Raw genomic sequence first — 23,101 nt, 5'->3', positions numbered from 1 at the left:
AAATTAGGTAAACATTCAAATACAAAATGTAACTCCATTATTTACAGTTCATATGCAGGAAAATACAGTAGTCTACCTGGGACATTGCACTTACTACTGCACTTTACTACAGAAATGCAATATTATGGACAGAGAAATGTAATTGTACTGGCTACACGAAGACCCTAAAATAATATGAAACTGGCCTGCAGCTGTACGTAATACTGTTAACCAATGCAAGGAATTTTAACATCTTTTATTGAAACACTCACACATATCACTGACATGTTCCTCCAAAGCACCTTCTGTCTTGGTTCAAGTCGCAAACAAGGTCTTTTTGATAGGGTGCAGTGGCGAACTTGTTCTAAACTTAATGGCTTCGCCACCATAGCTTAATATATTTTCACTAAACTAACACGCGGAGCAGGCGGAACAAATATTTCTGGCAGGCGGACCGGAAGACTAGAGCAAAAGAGAGAACTTGTGTACCGAAGATGTACTTTCATTGGCTAACCGCCTAGCGTTAACCTCCCGACGCACCGCCGCGCCGCCTTCCCGAGATGCATAGCGGACGCGTTAACTACGCATTGCGCTCTCCATAGGAAATCAATGGGCTATGTGCTGCGCGGTGGCCTTTGCCGCGAATGCGTGTCCAATGCGTCATGTTAAACGCCTGTGTGGGTTGCTTTGTCCCTCTCGCACGATACAGGTGTACAGCAACTCCTCTAAGCTGGCATTAGATGGGCATGTCACATATTATTGACTTTTTTGGTTAGGCTTACCAAGCGCACATTTATATTTGAATTAAGATTATGGATCATTTAAAATAAAAGCAAATTGCCCGCACTGTTACTGAAAGCGTCCGATATGTCGCTCTTAGAAAGGCCAAATCCGAATGCGTCCTGTGAAACGCATATGTGGGTTTTATTGAAGAAAGCCATGAGCGCCTCTCTCGCACGGTAAAGGTGTTGGAAACGGCCAATATACTCCTCTATGCGGGCAATAGATGGCACGGGCATGTCACCTGTTATTGTGGGGTTTTTTTTGTTAGACCTACCAAGCACACGTCCATGTTTAAATTAAGGTTAGGCTACTGGATAATTTAAAACAAAACCAAATTGTCCGCACTGTTGCTGAAAGCGTTGGATATGTCGCCCTTGTATTGCAATTTGGCCACATCCAAAAGCGTCCTGTGAAACGCCCCTGGGTTGCATTGAAGAAAGCCATGAGCGTCTCTCTCGCACGATGAGGGTTTTGAAAATGACCAATCAAATCCTCTATGCAGGCAATAGATGGCATGGGCATGTCACATATTATTGTGTTTTTTGGCCAAGCCTAACAAGCACACATTCATGTTTAAATTAAGGTTACTGGATCATTTGAAACAAAAGCAAATTGTCCGCGCTTTTACTGAAAGCGTAAGATATGTCGCCCTTGGATTGAAGGCCAAATCCGAAAGCGTCCTGTGAAACGTGGGTTGGATTGGAGAAAGCCATCTCTCTCTCGCATGGTAAAGGTATTGAAAACGGCCAATATACTCTATGCGGGCAATAGATGGCACGGGATTTCACCTGTTATTGTGGGGTTTTTTGTTAGACCTACCAAGCACACGTCCAGGTTTAAATTAAGGTTAGGCTACTGGATAATTTAAAACAAAACCAAATTGTCCGCACTGTTGCTGAAAGCGTCGGATATGTCGCCCTTGTATTGCAATTTGGCCAAATCCGAATGCGTCCTGTGAAACGCCCGTGGGTTGCATTGGAGAAAGCCATGAGCGTCTCTCTCGCACAATAAAGGTGTTAAAACGGCCAATAAACTCCTATATCAAAAACGATTAATGACCTCCTGTTTTAACCAATCATCATGGAGGAAACATAACTCGTTGTTGCTCAAACCCTACGTCTGTGCAGTCGTTCAACATTGTGGTGAATTAATGACGAGTGAAGCCCAGAGCGTCTAATAACATCGCGGGTGGTTTTACGCTGAAGTTGGTTGAAAGCCATGAGCGTGCACCTACACGCGAAAGGGTGCTATATGCGTGGATAGAAAACGCCGAAGGACGTGACAAAACGGCCTTATATGACGCCCTGAGATGAGAACGGGTTGGCAAAATCACATAATGAGTCAAAATATGTATGCCAACATCAAACATCACATAATAATAATAAGATTTGGATTATTTTCTGGGCTCTTATGAGTGTTTTAACAAAAAAAGCCAATAGGCGGAATTTCCTTTTTTTTTTTTCAAATCAGAGGTCAACTTTGAAGGCCTGTACAGCCACAAAGCTACAAGATCCAACTTGCTATCATACCATTTTATACTCCAGAGATATGTAGCTTTCAGAATAATATAGTGAGAATTTGCCCCCCCAAATGGTAGTGACGACCCCCTGTGGCTCATGGACTAATTAGTGATGTAGGCCCTATTATGAGAACTTTCCATTTTGTACAGCACTGATTCTTGAGATAAGGGACAAAAGTACTTTTGAAAAGTGACAAACAAAAAATCAATACTACACAGCAAATTTGCCAGTGTAAAATTAACACCCACCAGCAAAGTGTCTATATGCATCCACTCTCTCCAGTGTTAAATTAACATTTTTGAAAGTGTTAGAAAGTCAACACCCAATTTTAGTTGAATCAACACTATATTGTTAAAACTCAACACTACACCAATACTATACAACACTTTATGGTGTTGTATTCACACTGTTAGTGTTAAGATACAATGTTAAAAATAACACTGCTTTCTTCAACACCAACACCAGTGTAGTGTGAAGGCAACAAAACTCAGTGTTGAAAATTACTAATAGTTAACACTACTAGGTGTAAATACCAATAACACTAGCTGGTGTCAAATTCCCCAATACCCCACTAGTATAAGTATAGTATATAAGTATATATACTCTTTTGATCCCGTGAGGGAAATTTGGTCTCTGCATTTATCCCAATCCATGAATTAGTGAAACACACTCAGCACACAGTGAACACACAGTGAGGTGAAGCACACACTAACCCCGGCGCAGTGAGCTGCCTGCAACAACAGCGGCGCTCGGGGAGCAGTGAGAGGTTAGGTGCCTTGCTCAAGGGCACTTCAGCCGTGCCTACTGGTCGGGGCGCGAACCGGCAACCCTCCGAAGCGCTAACCAGTAGGCCATGGCTGCCCCTCACTAAATGAAATAAAAGACAAATAGCAGAAATTTTAGAAAAAATGACCTTTGTTAAATCATTTGACAATTCAATGCACATTGGACAAAACTGCAGTAGGGCACAATATACATTCTTTTGCCATTTTCAGGTGAAAATATCTTTGATAATGATATTTATAATCTTATTAAACATAGGCATTTCATTATCAACACTTCAAACATTCAAACACAACAAACATTCCAATCTGGTACTCTGTTCCACAGACATAACGCACACCAAGAACATGCTCTACTGGTTCCACGATTTACCATTTTTTTCTCAAAATGTCTTTGCCTCTTATTGCCTGGATTTCCAAGCTGCTCAAAACAGTCTTTAACTTCATTTTGAGTTTGTTCAGTTACCTAAGATGAAAGATATTTAAGAACAGTGTCCAGGGGAAAAGGGAAAAGCAGGTAAATCGTGGAACCAGTAGAGCTGTACCTTGCAAATGTAACAGGTGAACATTTTCAAACCTCAATATGATCAACTTTTGCCCAGATTTCCTTGACCCGTGGACTCTCTTTTGTAGTGCCGACGTCAATTCCATATACGGTAGTCTGAATGAAGGTGTAGAAGTTGCACAAGGCCTCATCGTAGGACACAGCAAAGACGAAGTGGGCCTTAAACAGTTCGTCGAAGGCAGCCACAGCTGTCTGTACCACGCAGGGAATGGCCTTCTGATCGAGGATGACGTAAAACTTCTGGATACTACAGTGGTCAGTGCTTCGACATGGCCAGCTTCCCTCGTGGTCCGCGCGCGGGATCACGCGACTTTAATTTGTATTTTTCCAGTGACGCTGCAACGACGCTGCAACAACCGGCAGAGGTCTCAAGTGAGCAGGGTGTCTCGTAAAAAGAAATGGAGCTGGAAACCCCTACACAGACTTCACTACAGACTTTAGCAGACTGGTTTAGAAATAATTTAATAGCCAGAAATATGCCTGCCCTGCCCTAATAAAGAAATATTTGGTTAACGGCGAGTGAATCCCGTTTGCAGCCTGTTGGATTCTCTGGTTGTTGCGTTATGTTTTAGTTCTAATGTCTGTATTGAAGATGGTCAATAAAGCTTGACGGCGGGATCAGGATCGGCGATTAGATGATGATTTATTGTAGATGTAGATTTATTGTAGATGGTACAATAATGAATAACAGAACAAGTCTCAAACAGTAAAACTGTGCAGAGTCTAACAGTTAACAGTGGTTGTTATTAGAAGCGGCTGCTGAGCCTTCCGACAGAAGATGCTCCTCGGGTTGCTTCCTCGATCCGTCTCCGTGTCAAAACCTACTAAAACATACAAACGTCAATCATGGCAACGTGGCAGGTGCCAACCAGTGTACAAAACCCGGCCCTGGCCAGATGGAGATACTAGCCCGAATAGGCAGACATGCTGTCTCCCTCGGCCCATGTTATCACTGATGTTCCCAGGATGTTCCTAAACATTGGCCTGTATGACCTTCCTGCTGGTACACAGGCTAAGGCACAGTTATGTACAATAATATGGACCTCTCCCTGTTGTATACTACACACAGAAGTAACATATGAGCACATCAGAATACAGTAAGAATACCCCAGAATTCTACAAGCCGTAGAAGAAACGCAGGACAAATTAAACATTCTGGTTTTCTCCGAGTGCAACGATGATAGACAGACATCATTTGGACAAAATATAGAGCATATTAACCTCCGTTGCTCAGCCAAATGCCTTCCTTGCCTTCCTGTTACGTCCTGTTATCACGGAGTTACAGGCGATAAATGATTTTTGATGGTCACAAGTTTACTTCATTAGCGTTTATGTTTTTGATTATTAAAGAGTGTTTTTAATTTAAAGGCTTGACTTCGTGCTTATTCAGAAGAGCATTTAGTGCTCTCCCCAATCCCAGACGTTCACATTGCATGTTTGTTTGTAATGGATGCAACCGCAAGATACGCTTGTCATAGGCGCCGATACCGTGGGTGCTCTGTCTCTCGGGCACCCACTGAAATCATTTGATTGGATATGTTGCTGTCAATTCCCTACTCCATATACTAACCACCAATGAGAGCGTCTCTCGTATGAAAATTCCTGACACTTCCCACCTGAAGAATTAACGCAAGGCTTTGTCGGGTCTTCAGCCCCGAATGTTTAAAATGTATATATTTCATTTCATTCACTGAATATCATTATGACCGCGGCGCAGCGAAGCGGCGGTCATATAGGTTTAGTCAGATTTGTTTTTTTTTTTGTTTTTTTTTTTTGTTTTTTGCATGTCCAAATTTCTGTCAATGATTCCCGGGACACTGAAAGACCGGGGTAGACGAAACTTGGTGGGCATGGGACACCCTCTGAATGCACGCCAAGTTTCGTGGAATTCCGTTCATGGGGGGCCACACAATAAATTCATTTATGTTACTATACACCAACTGGCCTGTAGGTGGCCGGAGACAGTTTTCTGTGAATATCTCGAGAACCGTAGGGCCTAGGAGGTCCACCTTTTTTTTGTATGTTGATCTCAAGGGGCCATGTCAACCCATCCCATTACCACTTATTTCATGTATAGCGCCACCTAGTTAAAAATTAAAAAGCAAAAAATTAGGTGTTTTCATCACAATATCTCTGGCTGACATGGTCAAAACTGCACGAAATTGAAAGTGTAGGATCGATCATTATGACACCCTCCGAATGCATGCCAAGTTTTGTGTACTTTCGTTCATGGGGGGCCTTACAATAAAACAATTTATGTGTACATTTAGTGACGTACACCAACAAGGATTCCCGGGACACTGAAAGACCGGGGTACACAAAACTTGGTGGGCATGTACCCCCACATGGATAGCATGGAACTGTCATTTTTCGTTTTGATCTGTAGCCCCCCCGCTGGACTGGACCCCCCGAAAGGAGGGTAGGCCAGACACAGTTCTCTGTGAATATCTTGAGAACTGTAGGGCCTAGGATGACCATTTTTTCCGTATATTTGCCTCCAGGGGTCATGTTAGCCCAGTTCATGTGCACACATGTGCACAAACAGATACACACACACACACACATTCACAGTAATCATGACACATACTCACACAGTAGACATATGTACGCTTCCATGCACAGGCACATACGCAGGCACGCACACACACACACACACACACACACACACACACTCACACACACACACACACACACCCACACACATAACATAAACATAACACAAACAATCAAGAATTTCTCATAATTATGAACAGGCAAGATGGAGGTGGGGTTGTATAAAATGAATTTTACATGTGAAATCTATGAACTAATCATGTTTTGGTACTTGTTGTCTAGCAGATACCAGTGAGAATTGAGTGTGGATAATGCAATTTAGTGAGACAGTTAGAATCATATAGGCCTTTCAGCGTGATTTCTTTTTGTGGAAAAAATGTGCTGGACTGGGCGGCGGTCATATTTTGTACCGCTCTGCGGTACATCTAGTTTTAAAAGTAGTCTGACAAAGCTTATTGTTTTGTGACACAGCTAAACACTAGTACCTCATAGAACGTCTATAACATAGCCTAGGTGGTCGCAACTCACAAAAGTAAAGCAGATAGAAAGAACTCACGCAAATCTAGCCTACAACACGCAGACAGCTTCATGCGCAGGGGAGAGAGCGCGCGCGCACAGGTGCTTTATGATTGTTGGCTTCTGATGACATCTTGCTAATTCACTGAACTGCATTAGGTGACACAAATGGTATTGCCTTTATCTTATAACTCCTTGTCTGAGCGACTACCAAGCCTATGGTTTTTAAAACTCAGATGTTCCCTGACAAAGACATTCGAAAATTAAGAATGTTTAATAAAAAAGAAAAAATACACTAATTTTTGCAGACATCGCGGTCTGGTGCGCTATTTAGATCGTTTCTCGTACCATTTAATTTCTCAGAATTTAGGTCTACTAGGCCAACAATAACGTCATCACCAAATACATCTTTTATTTTTAGTTGATCAACCACAAAGAGTAGCATAAGCCTACTGTGCACAGTGCACTGACGACTGTAGCAGCCCAAGGTAACCAGTTGTTGTAGATGAGAAGCAACCCCTTGTTTCAGATAGCCTGGACAACATGTTACCTGGGTACCTTTCCACCTCTGAGACAGCTTAAAAGAAGTCTAGAGGACTCCTAACTCACTAAGACCTACTTACTGTAGGCTGCGCAAACCACAGGCCTTTTTTTTGGGCAATCCTGCATTCAAGGCAGGCCTTCTGTTGAAGAATTTTATATAAATCCTGCGCTAACAATAATCCTCCTACCCCCGCTACCACAGCTGTGGATAGTGTGGCATGCTCACGCTTTATGTCTCCTTCTTGCAAACTAGGCCTATAGCCCAACCATTTACGTCTTCAAAAAATAACAACTTGCCAGATATGCCTTCATATCTTTGGGCTTCATTCAGCATTTTGTTCTTCCACTGGAAATGACTCTGCCTGCTGCATCCTTTCTGTTTGTATTGTTTAGAAAATGTTTGACGTCTTGAGTTAATGCATTAAACATTGTTTGCTGGTAACCAGCCACAAATAGCCTACAGATTCTTGCGTGCGTACATTCTCTATTCTCTCCAAAATGTGCCCGTTCTATAGGCTGGCCAAGTGCCTAATTCTGCGGCATAAAGCAGATGTATTTGTTTATTGTACAGAAAAATAAAAATAACCTGTCAAGCAGTCAATTGACTACATTGCAGTCAATAAGTAGGGCAAATTACGAAACCAAAACGTGGGTCATAGTTGCCTAAGCCTCTGCTGTGAGGCCAAACCCATGAACAAAGACGCATTGATATCTGCAATAGTTTTTTTTGGCAAAATAAGCTCGCAGCCGAACAAGTCATAGCACTGAAGGGAGAGGCAACTGGCATGTGATCTCCCCACGGGCCAATGGATGTACAAGCTTTCTCCTGTGCCTACGATATTTAATCCAGTGTTTTGTCAAGTTGCAAAATGCTATTTGTTTTTTAAGAATTTTTATGATAGTACCCTATACAAAAAGTACTTCATACTATCTTAATTGCTTTATACTCAATACTTGACCAATGGCTATTGCATCTGTCTATTGAAAGTGAGAATGTGGCATGTGATCTACTGTGTAGGCTTCATTAAATAAAATAAACAGATTGCTAATGGCCTACAAGTTGATCTGGGGTGCGTTTCCCGTACAACTACGGGAACAACCCATACGGAGGTTAGCTTTTTACTAACAGGATGCATCGTTCAACTAACCAACATGTAAGCTACGACTGTTTCCCAAAACTGTCGTACTTACATACTGTGAGTTTGGACCATGATAGTTTCCAAACTTCAGTAGTCTAGACTAAGGTGGTTAATGAAGTTTATTAGCACATGAACGGGCACCTGCACATACTTCTGTGCCGCATTGCGTTAAGGCGGGCAGATGACAGCCGCCGTTGCACAGCAGTTACCAGTCCCCTGTCCAAGAGTTCGAATCTGGGTTAAGATTTTGACAACAATATTGACATCGTTGTTTACCTAAGTTTATCTGTGCAGATCATATTATCAAAATCAAAATCAGCCTTCTTGGCTTGGTTTGCGTAAACTAACAAGGACCCCCCCCCCCCCCCACCATGAAAATCAAAGGCTACATATTCTCAGCTGAAGCTGGCACCACCTTATTATTATCTGCAGGTGTGTGACTTTTACTTACGTGCACATGGCTGCAAATTGACTTTTAACTAGATGTACCGCAGAGCGGTACAAAATATGACCGCCGCCCAGTCCAGCACATTTTTTCCACAAAAAGAAATCACGCTGAAAGGCCTATATGATTCTAACTGTCTCACTAAATTGCATTATCCACACTCAATTCTCACTGGTATCTGCTAGACAACAAGTACCAAAACATGATTAGTTCATAGATTTCACATGTAAAATTCATTTTATACAACCCCACCTCCATCTTGCCTGTTCATAATTCTGAGAAATTCTTGATTGTTTGTGTTATGTTTATGTTATGTGTGTGGGTGTGTGTGTGTGTGAGTGTGTGTGTGTGCATGCTTGTGTGTGTGCCTGCGTATGTGCCTGTGCATGCAAGCGTACATATGTCTACTGTGTGAGTATGTGTCATACGTATGATTACTGTGAATGTATGTGTGTGTGTGTGTATCTGTTTGTGCACATGTGTGCACATGAAATGGGTTAACATGACCCCTGGAGGCAAACATACGGAAAAAAATGGTCATCCTAGGCCCTACAGTTCTCAAGATATTCACAGAGAACTGTGTCTGCCCTACCCTCCTTTCGGGGGGTCCAGTCCAGCGGGGGGGGCTACAGATCAAAATGAAAAATGACGGTTCCATGCTATCCATGTGGGGGTACATGCCCACCAAGTTTTGTGTACCCCGGTCTTTCAGTGTCCCGGGAATCCTTGTTGGTGTACGTCATTAAATGTACACATAAATTATTTTATTGTAAGGCATGCATTCGGAGGGTGTCATAATGATCCTACACTTTTAATTTTGTGCAGTTTTGACCTTGTCAGCCAGAGATATTGTGATGAAAACACCTAATTTTTTGCTTTTTAATTTTTAACTAGGTGGCGCTATACATGAAATAAGTGGTAATGGGATGGGTTGACATGCCCCCTTAAGACCAACATACATAAAAAAGGTGGACCTCCTAGGCCCTACGGTTCTCGAGATATTCACAGAAAACTGTCTCCGGCCACCTACAGGCCAGTTGGTGTATAGTAACATAAATTAATTTATTGTGTGGCCCCCCATGAACGGAATTCCACAAAATTTGGCGTGCATACAGAGGGTGTCATAATGATCCTACACTTCCAATTTCGTGCAGTTTTGACTATGTTAGGTCACAGATACCTTCAATTACAACACCTCATTTTTACTTTTTTGTGTTTAACTAGGTGGCGCTATACATGAAATGAGTGGTTATGGAATGGGTTGACATGGCCCCTTGAGATCAACATACAAAAAAAAAATGGTCCTCCTAAACCCTACGGTTTTCGAGATATTCACAGAAAACTGTGTCTGCCCTACCCTCCTTTCGGGGGGTCCAGTCAAGCGGGGGGGCTACAGATCAAAACGAAAAACGATGGTTCCATGCTATCCATGTGGGGTTACATGCCCACCAAGTTTCGTGTACCCCGGTCTTTCAGTGTCCCGGGACTCATTGACGAAAATTTGGGCATGCGAAAAAGAAAAAAAAAGAAAAAAAAAAAATTCTGACTAAACCTATATGACCGCCGCTTCGCTGCGCGAAGGTTTACATAATTATAGTTAACATAGTCAAAACTGCACGAAATTCGCAACCACACACAGTTCTCTGTGAATATCTTGAGAACTGTAGGGCCTAGGATGACCATTTTTTTCCGTATGTTTGCCTCCAGGGGTCATGTTAACCCATTTCATGTGCACACATGTACACAAACAGATACACACACACACACACACATACATTCACAGTAATCATACGTATGACACATACTCACACAGTAGACATATTTACGCTTGCATGCACAGGCACATACGCAGGCACACACACAAGCACGCACACACACACACACACACCCACACACACTCACACACACACACACCCACACACATAACATAAACATAACACAAACAATCAAGAATTTCTCAGAATTATGAACAGGCAAGATGGAGGTGGGGTTGTATAAAATGAATTTTACATGTGAAATCTATGAACTAATCATGTTTTGGTACTTGTTGTCTAGCAGATACCAGTGAGAATTGAGTGTGGATAATGCAATTTAGTGAGACAGTTAGAATCATATAGGCCTTTCAGCGTGATTTCTTTTTGTGGAAAAAATGTGCTGGACTGGGCGGCGGTCATATTTTGTACCGCTCTGCGGTACATCTAGTTTATGTATTTTCTGCCTTGGGCATTTTAAAATATGGATGTATGGTGGTTAGAAGTGTAAATATCAATTAGAATCCTAAATATATTTATAATTATTAATTTGCAAACAAATAACTGGCGTCAGTGACGTCTTTGACATGAAGATCCCTGGAACTATGCTTCTACTAGCATTCTACCACAGGTCGAGAGGTGTAGTTGTAATCTTGTAATCTTTACGATAGTGGTTGCGAACGTTCATTGCTACTATAGTTTTGGGAAACACTAACGTAGTGTAACGATGCATTGGACTATGTAAATTCCAAATATGAATGTAATTCTGCGGCATAAAGCAGATGTATTTGTTTATTGTACAGAAAAATAAAAATGACATGTCAAGCAGTCAATTGACATTGCAGTCAAGAAGTAGGGCAAATTAATTTACGAAACCAAAACGTGGGTCATAGTTGTCTAAGCCTCTATAGCGTAGCCTGTGAAAAACGTCGCAGAAGCCTACCCAAGGCTACAGATTAATTCTGAACAGTTATTTCTCTACTGGCTCAATTATCACACCACTGTTTTGATTTGCATAGTTGCGTTACCCCAACACTGACAATAATGTAGACAGCAAATTTCGATTTTCGTTACCACCGTGTAGTCAAGCCTTAAGCCATACCCGAGGTAAATCGAGCTTTTTCAGAAGGGGCGGCAGGCAGAGCGATGTACCGTGACAGAGCGACGCACAGTGGCTGAAAGTGGTACTAAAGCTTCACGCAGCTTCACGCCTCGTAATGCGCGACTGAAGTGGCCATTTGAAAGCGATGCCCACTGTACTCTTCTTTTCTCCAACACAGAGGAGGAAGGGCTGTGCTGATCCAACTCTGCCAAGGAATGTCACCATGCTCGTCCCCACCTAAGAGTGTTGGAAGAGAAATTAGGAACAGTATTTTGTGTTTGTTTAAACACCGAAGAGGCAGTAAAAAAAAAAACATTTTCTACCTTCCTTTAGCTGGATAGGCATCTAAACACCTCGATGACATGGCACATTAAAGGCAGAGCTTTTTTGGGATCTACTGAATATCTATTCAACCAAAGGCAACGTGCATAAATAATAAATAAATAAATAATTCCCTCTCATTATCTTGGCCTCCATGATTACAGTGTCACCACAGCAGTGAATAAAATATCACCAAATCATTTTAAGAGCATTATTTTATGTAAACAATATATTTCAACCATTTGGTCACCAGACTGCAACCCTAAAATATATATTGATATTATATCTATTGATTAAACAAGATGAAATATCCCATGTTCACCCATCCTTCGTTAAGAGGCGTTTTCTTTTAAAGAAACATGCCAATATTTTAAATGTTATCCCCCAAAGTTGGATATGATGATACATACCCTTCTTGTCACTGTGCGTGCAGTAACTCAGTCTGATGCGGTTAGCCTAGATTAGCATAATTCATTGACCAACTAACCAAAAAAAAAAAAACAGAACGCCAACATCGTCCTATTTGAATAATGTGACCAAAATAATTACAATGTGTAGAAATTTAAATGTGAAATGACAGCTATATTCTGAGCATGTACGTGCTTGGAACTACATTCTCATTCAGGCAAAGCACTGCTACTGGGATTTGCAGAAGGAACACCATGCTTTTTAGGTGCTGCATGCAAATCACTCTGCCCAACTAGTAGTGCTTCGCCTGAATTAGAACATAGTTCCAAGCATGTATATGCTTAGAAAACACTGCATCTCATTTTACATTGGTATTTGTAGCCTATATGTTGTAACTATACAAGTCACAACATGTAAATGGGAAAATGTTGGAGTTCTTTTGTCACTTTTGAGAGCTATACTGTAGGCTTGTTGCTTCTGCCCACCTCAAAGAGCTGTGCTAAACTAGGCTAACAGTGGGTGTGTCAGACTGAGTTACTGCACGCAAAGAGGGGTATGCATCATCTTAACTCTGAGGGAGACAATAAATAATAAATAATTTCCCCAAATGTTGGTGTGTCCCTTTAACTGCTGTGAGGGGGAGATACACACAGCTGACCAAGAAAGTGACAAATCATAAGCAAATTAAGTGTTAAGAGGCAAAGCAATATTCAGTCACCATTTATGTCCGTACCTTCATGAACTTAACCACAGTCGCTTCAGTGGCACTGATTTTCCCATGTCTTTTTCCTTTTGCGGTTGGAGGTGAAGGGAATAATTCTGTATTCATATTTTATGTGAATGGTTTAATGATTCAAGTCTTTATGACTTGAATACTGTGTAGTTCTTATGGTCATTTGTGATTTTGTACCCATGTGTACCCTGTGTGTGTGTCTTTGGTCTGTATGCAAGCATCCATTGTCTAGCCTTGAATTCAATGAAGTTGTCTAGATGCCTTTTGCCTATCACCAAGGTGTGAATGTTTGTAGAACAGCATGTGTCCAAGCCTCTGAAGGACTTCCCAGGAAAGGGGGTAGTTTTAATTAAAAGATAATAGAAGCTGACCAGACCTGATGAAGGCCTAACCCTCATCCTCCCTTTCTATTGCATATTCAAACTGGGTTGGACCTAGAGGTCACTCCCTCTCTTTGTGTGTAACTTTAAATATGGTCTCTGTTAGTCAGAGAAGTTAGAAGAGAAATACTGAGAACATCTGGTGGAAACCAATGATGGGGTGACCCAAACATGTACCTCTCTCCCTTGAGGGCCACTGGCCCTCATTGAAAAGAATAAAGCCTGGATCCTGATCTGCATCGTCCTGATTGAGTCTCAAGAGAAATATGGTAGTAAAAAATATACTATCAGTTATGGAGGTTCCAACCGTGAGATTAAAATTTTGGATTTAATTGGATTAAAATGTTGCTAAAATCTTCATCATCCTGGTTGACAGCACTCTTAAGGTGAGCATTTTGTGTTTTCTGGTGGTGAGATTCTGGTAAGTAAGTCCCATAGTCGTCCTGATGAGGATTGACAGTTGACCTATTGGAGGATATTGGGCTCCCACTCTGGAAGCCATATTTAGGGCGTTAAGATATCGGAAAAGGCATTCTGAGTAAGACATTTTTGGCAAAACCGTAATTGTAATAGTGGACACAAACTTGTGCTTCCCCGATTTTGGCAAAACGTCGCACAAGACGAATTAATCCATATCTTGTAAATGGCCATACGTACTGACGAGTGGTCTCTGCGAGATCTAGCTGGGCTTCCCTGAAGCCATATTTTGGGCGTTAGGGCATTTTTTTTGCTCTGTAAATGGCCATAGTACTGACAAGTATAAGTGGTCTCAGTGAGATCTATTTGGGCTTATCTGAAGCCATATTTTGGGTAGTTGGAGAAGGGCCTCCTGTAAATGCTACTATATTGGGGACTGCTTGCCTGGGATCTCTCACCTGAAACAATAGGATAAGAATGTGTTGCTGGTCATAATGGATGTATGAAAAGGATCTTTAGATTACAAATTTATATTTGGATAAATTACAGCTAGTTTGAAATTGGATTGATAATACAACTTTTAAATTATGGAGACTTATGATGGAGGATGAAACCAGGATTCATGTCGTAGGCTAATAATCTTTTTCAAGTGTGCAAACAGCATAAGCTCAAACAGCATAAGCTCAAGAGAGCATGGTTAGGCCTCTTTTAAGTACGCCTGAGCTAACTAGCTGCCGCTAGAGGCGCCTCGATGTCTTTGTCTAGAGCTAATATGAGCTAACTGAAAAGGCTTGACTAAACTTCTTTGTCTCCGTTTTTTTAAGCAGGAAATTCTTCCTGCAGCCCGTTTAAGTTATTTGTATTTTTTTTTTGTTATAGTTAAGAAACTATAAAAAGGGGGAGATAGATGGCATTGACTTGAAATACTTTCTTCCCTAAGTTTACTGGTTTTATTCCTTAAATTGTCATTTTTAAATGCTCAATGTTTTGTTTTACTGACCCTCACTTCTAATGCAAAATGGAGGTAAATAGCCCTGAAAACATTAGCATACTTTTGTTGACTTGTGACACTGCATTCACAGGACACTGCTTGACTCTGTAAGTTTTTGTTGCTTTAAAGCACCTAGACTGTACAGATGCTGGAAGTAACTAATATCATTTCTATACTTTCTTTGATTTGATTCTCTTTGACTTTGAATTTTATTTTTGTTATTCTGTTGCACCTTTTATTTCTTTATGCTACGGTTTATTTCATTTGATTTCCTTTTCAGTTTGTCCTGACTAGGAGTATTTGTTGTTACAGATTTCCCAATTCCATTATAGGTGCTAAGATAACAGGAGGATAATTTTATATAATCCTCATTTGAGCCTTTCCTGGCTGTGTTGTTATTTTATTTTTATTTTATTGGTTTCCTTGTTCTCATTGGGTTTAATTTCTGATGGTCTGTTTGCTTGCCTTAACTGCTGATATATTTTAATTTCATTAGAAAACATATGGGTTTCATTTTCATGTTTCATTTTTATGTTGTTTGTTTGTTTGTTGTTTTGTAATGATTTATTTCATACATTTACAAGCTTTGCTCCTAGCCACCCATCACCGGATGACATTTGATGTCTACAAACAGACCCTTACCATGTTGATGTTTTTTTTTAACAATGGTGATGGTGATGTGTGTAAATAGCCTGTTACATTACAGGTTGAGGACTTGGACTCCTCAAGAAACTTTACTTCTCAAGAACACTGTTTAATAGACGAGATTTGGACGAGATGTTTTGTTACCACTGTCATAAGAAATGTTTACATTATTACTAGGAATTCTGTTCTGAGGCATCACAAGCCTCAAAGTTCATGTACTGTATTGTTTGCGTGTTTGGATGTATAACTGAGAGGTCAAGACAGACCTGACTGCAGCTGACGTCATCTTTGAAAAATGTTGAACTCCACTGAATAATCATTTCCTTATTAGTACTGGAATGACAGCTAAAACCTTTTTTAACCTTATTAAAAAATATACTATCAGAGGCAAGAGATGAACGAGCAGGAGGATAGCTGCCAAGTTACTGTCCCATCCTAGTGGATTAGAATGGCAACACCCACATCGAATGAGTATACACAGACATAGTTCATGGGCGCATATGAAGAACACTGGCAAACACAATCCGTGGACACTTACCATAATCATTTGATTCCTCTTGAGCAGACAGAAGGTCCTCCACATGAGTACCAGGGTGAAGGCCTTCGCTGACAGTGATAATCCTAGGTTTGTAGAACGTTGGCCATTTTGCAATAAACTTGCCTGAGATGTCTTCTCCAAATAGCATTGTGAAGTCTTGGTTAATCTAACACAGACAGAAACCATGTCAAAACATGGTACACAACACATTTAATAATTGGTACATCAAGCTAGTCTCTATTCTTACCAAGCCTGGTGTATCCAGGAATCGGGGAAAGTGATCTAGGATGACTGAAGACTGGTCTGGATCGTGTAGCATACTCTGACGGTGCTTGAAGGTTGCTTTCATTTTCTCCTTAACAACTGGTTGGTCTGCTGAATTAGCCTGGCCCTTACCGCCCGTGACTACGAATTCTCTTCGTCATACAGTCTGGAACAAAGTAATAAGAATCCGTCTCCGTAATGGGCGGATGCTTATTTCGAGGTTTAAAATCATTGGAGTTCCCTTAACCAATCAGCAACGTTTGGTAATGACGTATGCTGTGCGCCGGAGTTCAGGCTATTACGCTTACCACTTCCGCTTCAGGCTCTTACGCTTCCCACTTCTGCTCTCAGTAGTAAACAGACCGCTGGCTAGTATGTAGGCTACCTGACCGCCAGGGCAGTCTCTTCGTAGTGGATATATCCCTAACTTGCGCTAGCCACAGACCGAGAGTTGTATACCAAAAGCGTCATGTCACCGAGATTATATCAGCTCTTGTCACACGCCAGTTTTCCTCTTATCTCTTCTCGCCGCATATCAGACGATTGTTGTTCTACGCAGCCCGGTGACTTCGTCGGAGCTACGGAGCTTTTACTTCGTACTACACGGGCTGTTCAGACTACACTCTTGGATAAGTTGGATTGTACTGATGACCTACGTGTTATTTAACCTGGAGCTTGCTCAGTTAAACTAACAGTTGTTCGGCATAAAACAACGCAGCCTCACCTTGAGCCATGCTCCGTGACTGGCTAACGTTACTGTCCACAAGCACGGTAACCTCGCCTGGAGCCCAGCTCAGCCACAGGCCTCTGTCAAACACAAACACGGAGTGGTTTACCTTGAGCCCAGCTCGGTAACCGCTAGTCCCAGTCAATCACAGCAGCCTTTCCTTGAGCCCCGCTTGGTAACCGGCTAGCTCAAGTCAAGACACACAGCCTCGCCTTGAGCCCCGCTCGGTAGGCTAGTAGCTAACATTCCATTCCTTAAGTAGGCCGCATTGATTTTGTAAAGGTAATTTGAGAGTAGGGGGGAGAATAACGAGCAGCAAACGTTTATTTGAAAACATGAAAAGTAGTGATGCATGTAGTACACTTGTGCGTTTAGGTTTAGTAATCACCATCTGATAAATCAAACTTTTTTTCCAAAGCCAGTTGGAAGGTGAGTTTTACGACGTCCTTGCCATTTATAAAATTGACAAGACAAGCCTCTTGTTCCTGCTTTAATTGCGTGATGCCCTCGAGAGTTGAGACAACTTCGCGGATAGCTTCTAGCGTCTCTTCCTCCGTCGCCATTGTTGCTATAATGTTGAACTACAAGCTTCGCTGGACTACAACAAGCAACTCGGCAGGCAAGTTCCGCGTCATCACTCAACTGTTCGCTGATTGGCGCGGTTGTACGCGAACCGCATACTGTCTGTTGGGCCAGACTACGTGCGAGGCTGAAATCAAATTTTGGCCGGAAGTATGTAGGATGGTAACACCAGGCTACTGCTGAATGCTTCATCACGGACATCGTTTCTCTGCATTCATCACCTGACAGCTGCTCAGAAGTTGATGTCTCACGCAGGGTCTTAGGGCCATGTTGATCAGCAGACTTGGAGCTCCTCTTAAAGTCACTTGTGGTATTGCGCTGAACCGTTTTCAATCTGTAGGCCAGATAACCTTGGCCACTGTGAGGATCGTAGTAATGTTCCTGTCAGACAAGAACACAGGCAAGAGGCACGGTCAATATTAAAATCCATCAAAGCCGATGTCTGTATCAGGACCTCAAAATAAGGCTTCTCTATACATGACTGTGAGGAGGTGATCTCCCCCCTCCTCACTGCCACGCTGTGAACTCTTGATAGAGGTTACTCGCGGTAGGTGCCTTTGTTACATTGCGCAAGCAAAGCGCAACGCGGATTTCATATTCATATTTACTCACAATCGCATATACTCACACACATACACGTACGAAACACACCAGGACTTGATGGACAATGTAATGCTTGTGGACAATGTTTGTATGTTTGTTGGGAACTTGGGCAACAAGCCTAGCCTGGCAATTTGCCATCCCCTTGGTACGCTTCGCTTCTACAAGGGTCTGGGATCTCGGCTATTGACGAACGTTTGCAAGCTGGATGCGTGGACTCTGTAGAAGTTTGAAACGATTGGATCTGATTTCACCCAATCGCTAAAGTTTGGCCGTGACGTATGTTATGCGCCAGCTCGATCGTGAAGTAAGCTACACTACAACACTCAGAAATTGCCCACAACAATCATTCCCCACCAAAGCGAACAAGATAGATGTAAATGACCATGCCAGCTTTGCGATACAAATGTAAGAGTTAGTAGTCTGAGCGAATTAGCCTAGAAAAGGGTCAAAGGTGGAAGTAAATACAGCAAAAGCATATTTGGTATCATTTGAATCGTAATTTTCTGTAGATTAAGAATTTGTAGTGCCTACAGCGCAGATTTGTACCGAAAAAAATATATAGGGCTTTGAATGGAGCATGGCACAATGATTTTTGGGCCAAAAACGTATGTTAGTACATCTTGATATTAGCTGATATCTCTTAAGCCAATTGAAAGATATTCATCAAACTTGGTCTACTTACCCACTACAAGTTGTCAAAGAGCTGGCAAGACAATTTAGGTCTTGAGGTCAAAGGTCAAGGTTACAAGGGGTCACACAAATAACTCACATGCAGTATTTGGTTCATATCTCCAAAGCAGACTGATGGATCTTCATTAACTATAATACATTTATTGTCTATACAAGTTAGATGAACTTAGGGACTCAGGGCCATGGGGTCAAAGGTTAAGGTCAGTTTCATCCCCTGACATACAAGGTTATAGACGGTGGAGACATGCTAATCAACATGCCATGTTCAATTCAATTACTGTAAATATAGTGAACTTTTTTATGTTGTACAACATAGACTTGGTTGTTTTTGACATGGGGAGTCCCTATCTACAGCACAATGACTTTAATACCCCTCCTTATAAGAATCAAGTATCTGATTGCAATTTCTGTAGGCAAATGTGCTTAGCAGTTACATAAGTGAAATACTTCCACTAGCATAGTCATGACCTGACCAATATCTCTTTCAATATTGCCCGTGCAGTCCTTTCCACACTACAAGCAGTGCTACTAGCTGTAAATTATAGCTTTCTCTGCTGTTGTGACTTTCCATAAGTTAGCATGACTGTTAACTGTGGCCCTTGCTATTTTTCCCTTCATGGACAAGGTGTTGTCCACTTTCTCCTGGCAATTTCTGTGACCCTGAAGACTAGCATTGTCTTCCAGTTTTGATGTTAGTAATGTGGCATGTCCGTTGTTATCTGTTCAGTTGAAGTTAGGGGTGGGCAAAAAATAATATCTAAATATTTTGGAAGATTTTGACGGTAGATATCAATAATATAATTAAATACGAATTTATTAGAAGCCACCTTATAATTTCTTACAAAGCACATTAAGGGGCACAAAGTATTAGGATAGCAGTTCATTTTCTAAATTTTGTTTCTGAAAGATGAGACTGTTGTAAGAAGCAATATTTTCCCCTGGGATGAATATCAGTATTTAGTTGTGCTCAGTACTGTCTTGATTCATTATTTTCCATTTCACTGCAATGGATGATGAGACTAACCTGACTCTCGCCAGATGAATTTCGTTCCGCCTAGCTCCAGTAATCCATCTGGGATCGATCCATTGGAGTGGTGTTTCAGAAGGCTGGGCCTTATCAAAAATCCTTGCATATGATTGGATAAGCCACTTGTCCGTCCTCTATTAACATGCTACTTCAACCACTCACATTGAAACCAACCCGTGACGCTGAGAACAGTCTCACACTCGCTTCTACGCTACGTCACATCTATGAAACTCCCGCCCTGCGTCCTGATTGGATCTACCATAAAATCTGGTGCTGAAATCACTCTCAACGGAAGCGATCCCAGATGGATGTGAGTGGAGTAAACATTGGTCTAGTGTTATCCAATTGCGTGCAGTGAGATTTTCAAATGCATGCTTGGTGCCGCCCCTCGAGTTGGGCCATTACATTGTTCGTGGCCAGACCCTTAATCTTTCTAGATTACCAGGGTCTGGATTTTCCAGGCTAGAAAATGTCCACTTCCAAATCCAATTGTCCAATTAACAATTACCACTTGACTATTTAGTAATTTAGCACTCTGGAACAAGGCGTCCGAAGGAGACAATGTAGATAGAAGATTTTCCGAAGACTGTTCGATCTTTATTCACCGAATTGCAATGATAGTACAGCCCAACCAAAGTCCAGACCAACCATCAAAGCAATAGGGAGGAGATGTCATCAGCTGGGGCCCCCGACAAGATCTCCCCTACGGATGGCTATACTGTACACTATATTTTATACTCCTCAGCCCTTGAGAAGTGCCACCCTCTCAAGCCATCTCCATCAACACTCTTCACCAATCAGTACCAAGCAGGGTCGCTTACATTGGTGGAAACCATATTCCCATCATGCATAAAACTATATGCAAACCTATGTAATGCATAGGTAACATGTAAAATAGTGTAACCCTAAGTTTTTCTGGTTCCTTCCAGTTTGGTGAAATAAGGCCTTCTTATCTTATTCTCTTCCTAGCTGGACAGGCCCTAACTCATAAGGCACAGTGGCCTCCTCATCCCTGTCCTGTCCAGTCCTCAACAGCTTGATAACACCCGCCCTCCCTTAACCATGTAAGGAGGAGATCCTCTCATCCTGGTACCCCGAGCACTTTATGAAACCCATGATTACATCCCTTCACATCCTGAAAACCCACCATAATACCTAGTAGAATCCTAGGTAATATCAGTCCGCTGCTGCCGTTGCTTATATGCCTACTACCAACTTCAGGGAACAAAGTAAAACTATTGCAATGCAATGCAAGGGTAGTATTCTATCAACATAGACATTTACATCAATTGTCTGGCGTTATAATTGAAGTTGAAGGAAATAGCTGTAGATGACAATGTTTATCAGATGTTTGACAGAAATGGTTTGGATTTAATCTAAAACTCTGAACTGAAACAGTTATTTTAAAACAGGTATTCACACAGATGTTTGAAACAGCAAATTATTTAGATTTCCCCTAGTTTCAGAGAGGCTACTACTACAATACTAAAATAAGATGTGGAGGTTGAAACAACTGTTTTTATACATATAGTTGATTCTATGCCTCAGCCAGCTATAGCCTCATGACCTTTAACCTCTACCTGTGACCCCATGATCTTTAATGCCTTATTAGTTAATTTAGGCTTAATTAACTGTGTTGGGTTTAATGAGGATCCTTCAATCTGCTTGAGAGGTATAAAACAAACATTGCATGTCAACTATGACCTCACGTGACCTTGACCTTTGACCCCAAGACATTAACCCTTAGAACCCGATTGACGCAAAGTGCGTCAAAAAACACACCCTTTCTTCTCTGTTACATTGCTCCGGAACGGTTCATCGCAGCGAGATGAAACCTTTATTGCACGACAGAGCAGAAGTGGGGCTTTCCAACGAGACTACACACTTGTCTGTACGATCAAGTATGAAAATTAAAACAAATCATGAAATTAAATCAAATTGCATCCTATTTACAGTCTATACTTCTCTGCATTCACCTGCACACACATTACTCTAGTTTGAATTACTCGCGAACCCGTGATCGCATCGATATGGCAAGCATATCAGATGAAAGAGGGGGCACAGGGCTATCCATTGGTACCATGTTTATCGATCCTTCTGGCTTATAAAACCAGACGAAGTGACTGCAAAATAATAACATCATGTACACAAACCAACCTGCACACTCATTACTCTCGTTTGAATTACTCGCGGACCCGTGATCGCATAGATATGCCACGCATGTCAGATGAAAGAGGAGACTCAGAGCTATCATTTGATACCAAGTACATCCTTCTGGGTTAGAAAACAGACAAAGTGACAGCAAAATAATAACTTCATATAGCTGGACTTACCCCACGTTTGTGTCTGTTCTTGTGGCAAAGCATGTTTATAATCCAATGCCATCATGTGTTTCTCTATGGCAAAGCATGTTCATATTCCGGTTTTGAGATCCTAGCAAATTTCTGCATGGCATCCAATTCAAGGCTCACATTGCATCCCAATTTGTTCAACAAATAAACACCTTTTTTGCCTTTACTTTGTTCATGGCAATGCAGTAAAGAGTTGAGAATTATTATGACTGCATACACACAGGCACGCAGGCTAACACGCAACCTCGGGTCAAGTCAGGTCAGATCAGTTCATGTCACAGATATGGAGCGCAGAAAGGTCATTTTTCATCACTAAATAAAAAATGGCATTTATTTCCGTAAATCACACAGCAAATATTTCTGTAAGTTGCTCAGCCCCAGAGTATCCCTCCAACATGGCAATTATATTGCCCGATTCAGGACAGTCTGCCCTACACACACATGAAATGCATGTAGAGCTGTGAGCTTGCAGTGGTGGGATACATGTCGAAATATAAGAATTTTTATAATACACTTTTTATATTTTAATTCTTTAAAAATCTAAATAAAATCAATGCTAGTATTAATACATGAAATGATGGCAGATCTGAATAGCCTAAACTCTCCTGAAAAAAACAATATATAATATATGTGTGTGGCACTTACAATGACCAGAATAAATCCTTATGAATAAAAGTATAGTGAAAATGCCCTAAAAACAGCTTAGGGTTCTAAGGGTTAAACACCTACGAATTTCCTTTGAAAGT

The 23,101-nt window shown here is 41.5% G+C and overlaps 1 long non-coding RNA gene across 1 annotated transcript in view; it reads right to left on the bottom strand.

Moving 5' to 3' along the window:
• The window catches only part of LOC143135272 (uncharacterized), a 4,744-nt gene extending 4,130 nt beyond the window's left edge, over positions 1-614 (bottom strand). The window contains exon 1 of the long non-coding RNA XR_012988876.1: positions 252-614. This is a non-coding gene — a long non-coding RNA (uncharacterized LOC143135272). The remainder of the gene's footprint in view (positions 1-251) is intronic.
• Between the last annotated feature and the right edge of the window lie 22,487 nt (positions 615-23,101).

The sequence above is a fragment of the Alosa pseudoharengus genome, unplaced genomic scaffold (genome assembly GCF_046254945.1).
Source record: "Alosa pseudoharengus isolate Yale_2024_CS ecotype anadromous, Long Island Sound unplaced genomic scaffold, YU_APseudo_1.1 YU_APseudo_1.1_scf_2, whole genome shotgun sequence".
In the NCBI taxonomy this organism is placed as follows: Eukaryota; Metazoa; Chordata; class Actinopteri; order Clupeiformes; family Clupeidae; genus Alosa; species Alosa pseudoharengus.
The sequence above is the reverse complement of the archived record's forward strand: the minus strand, read 5'-3'. Positions and strand labels throughout refer to the sequence as shown.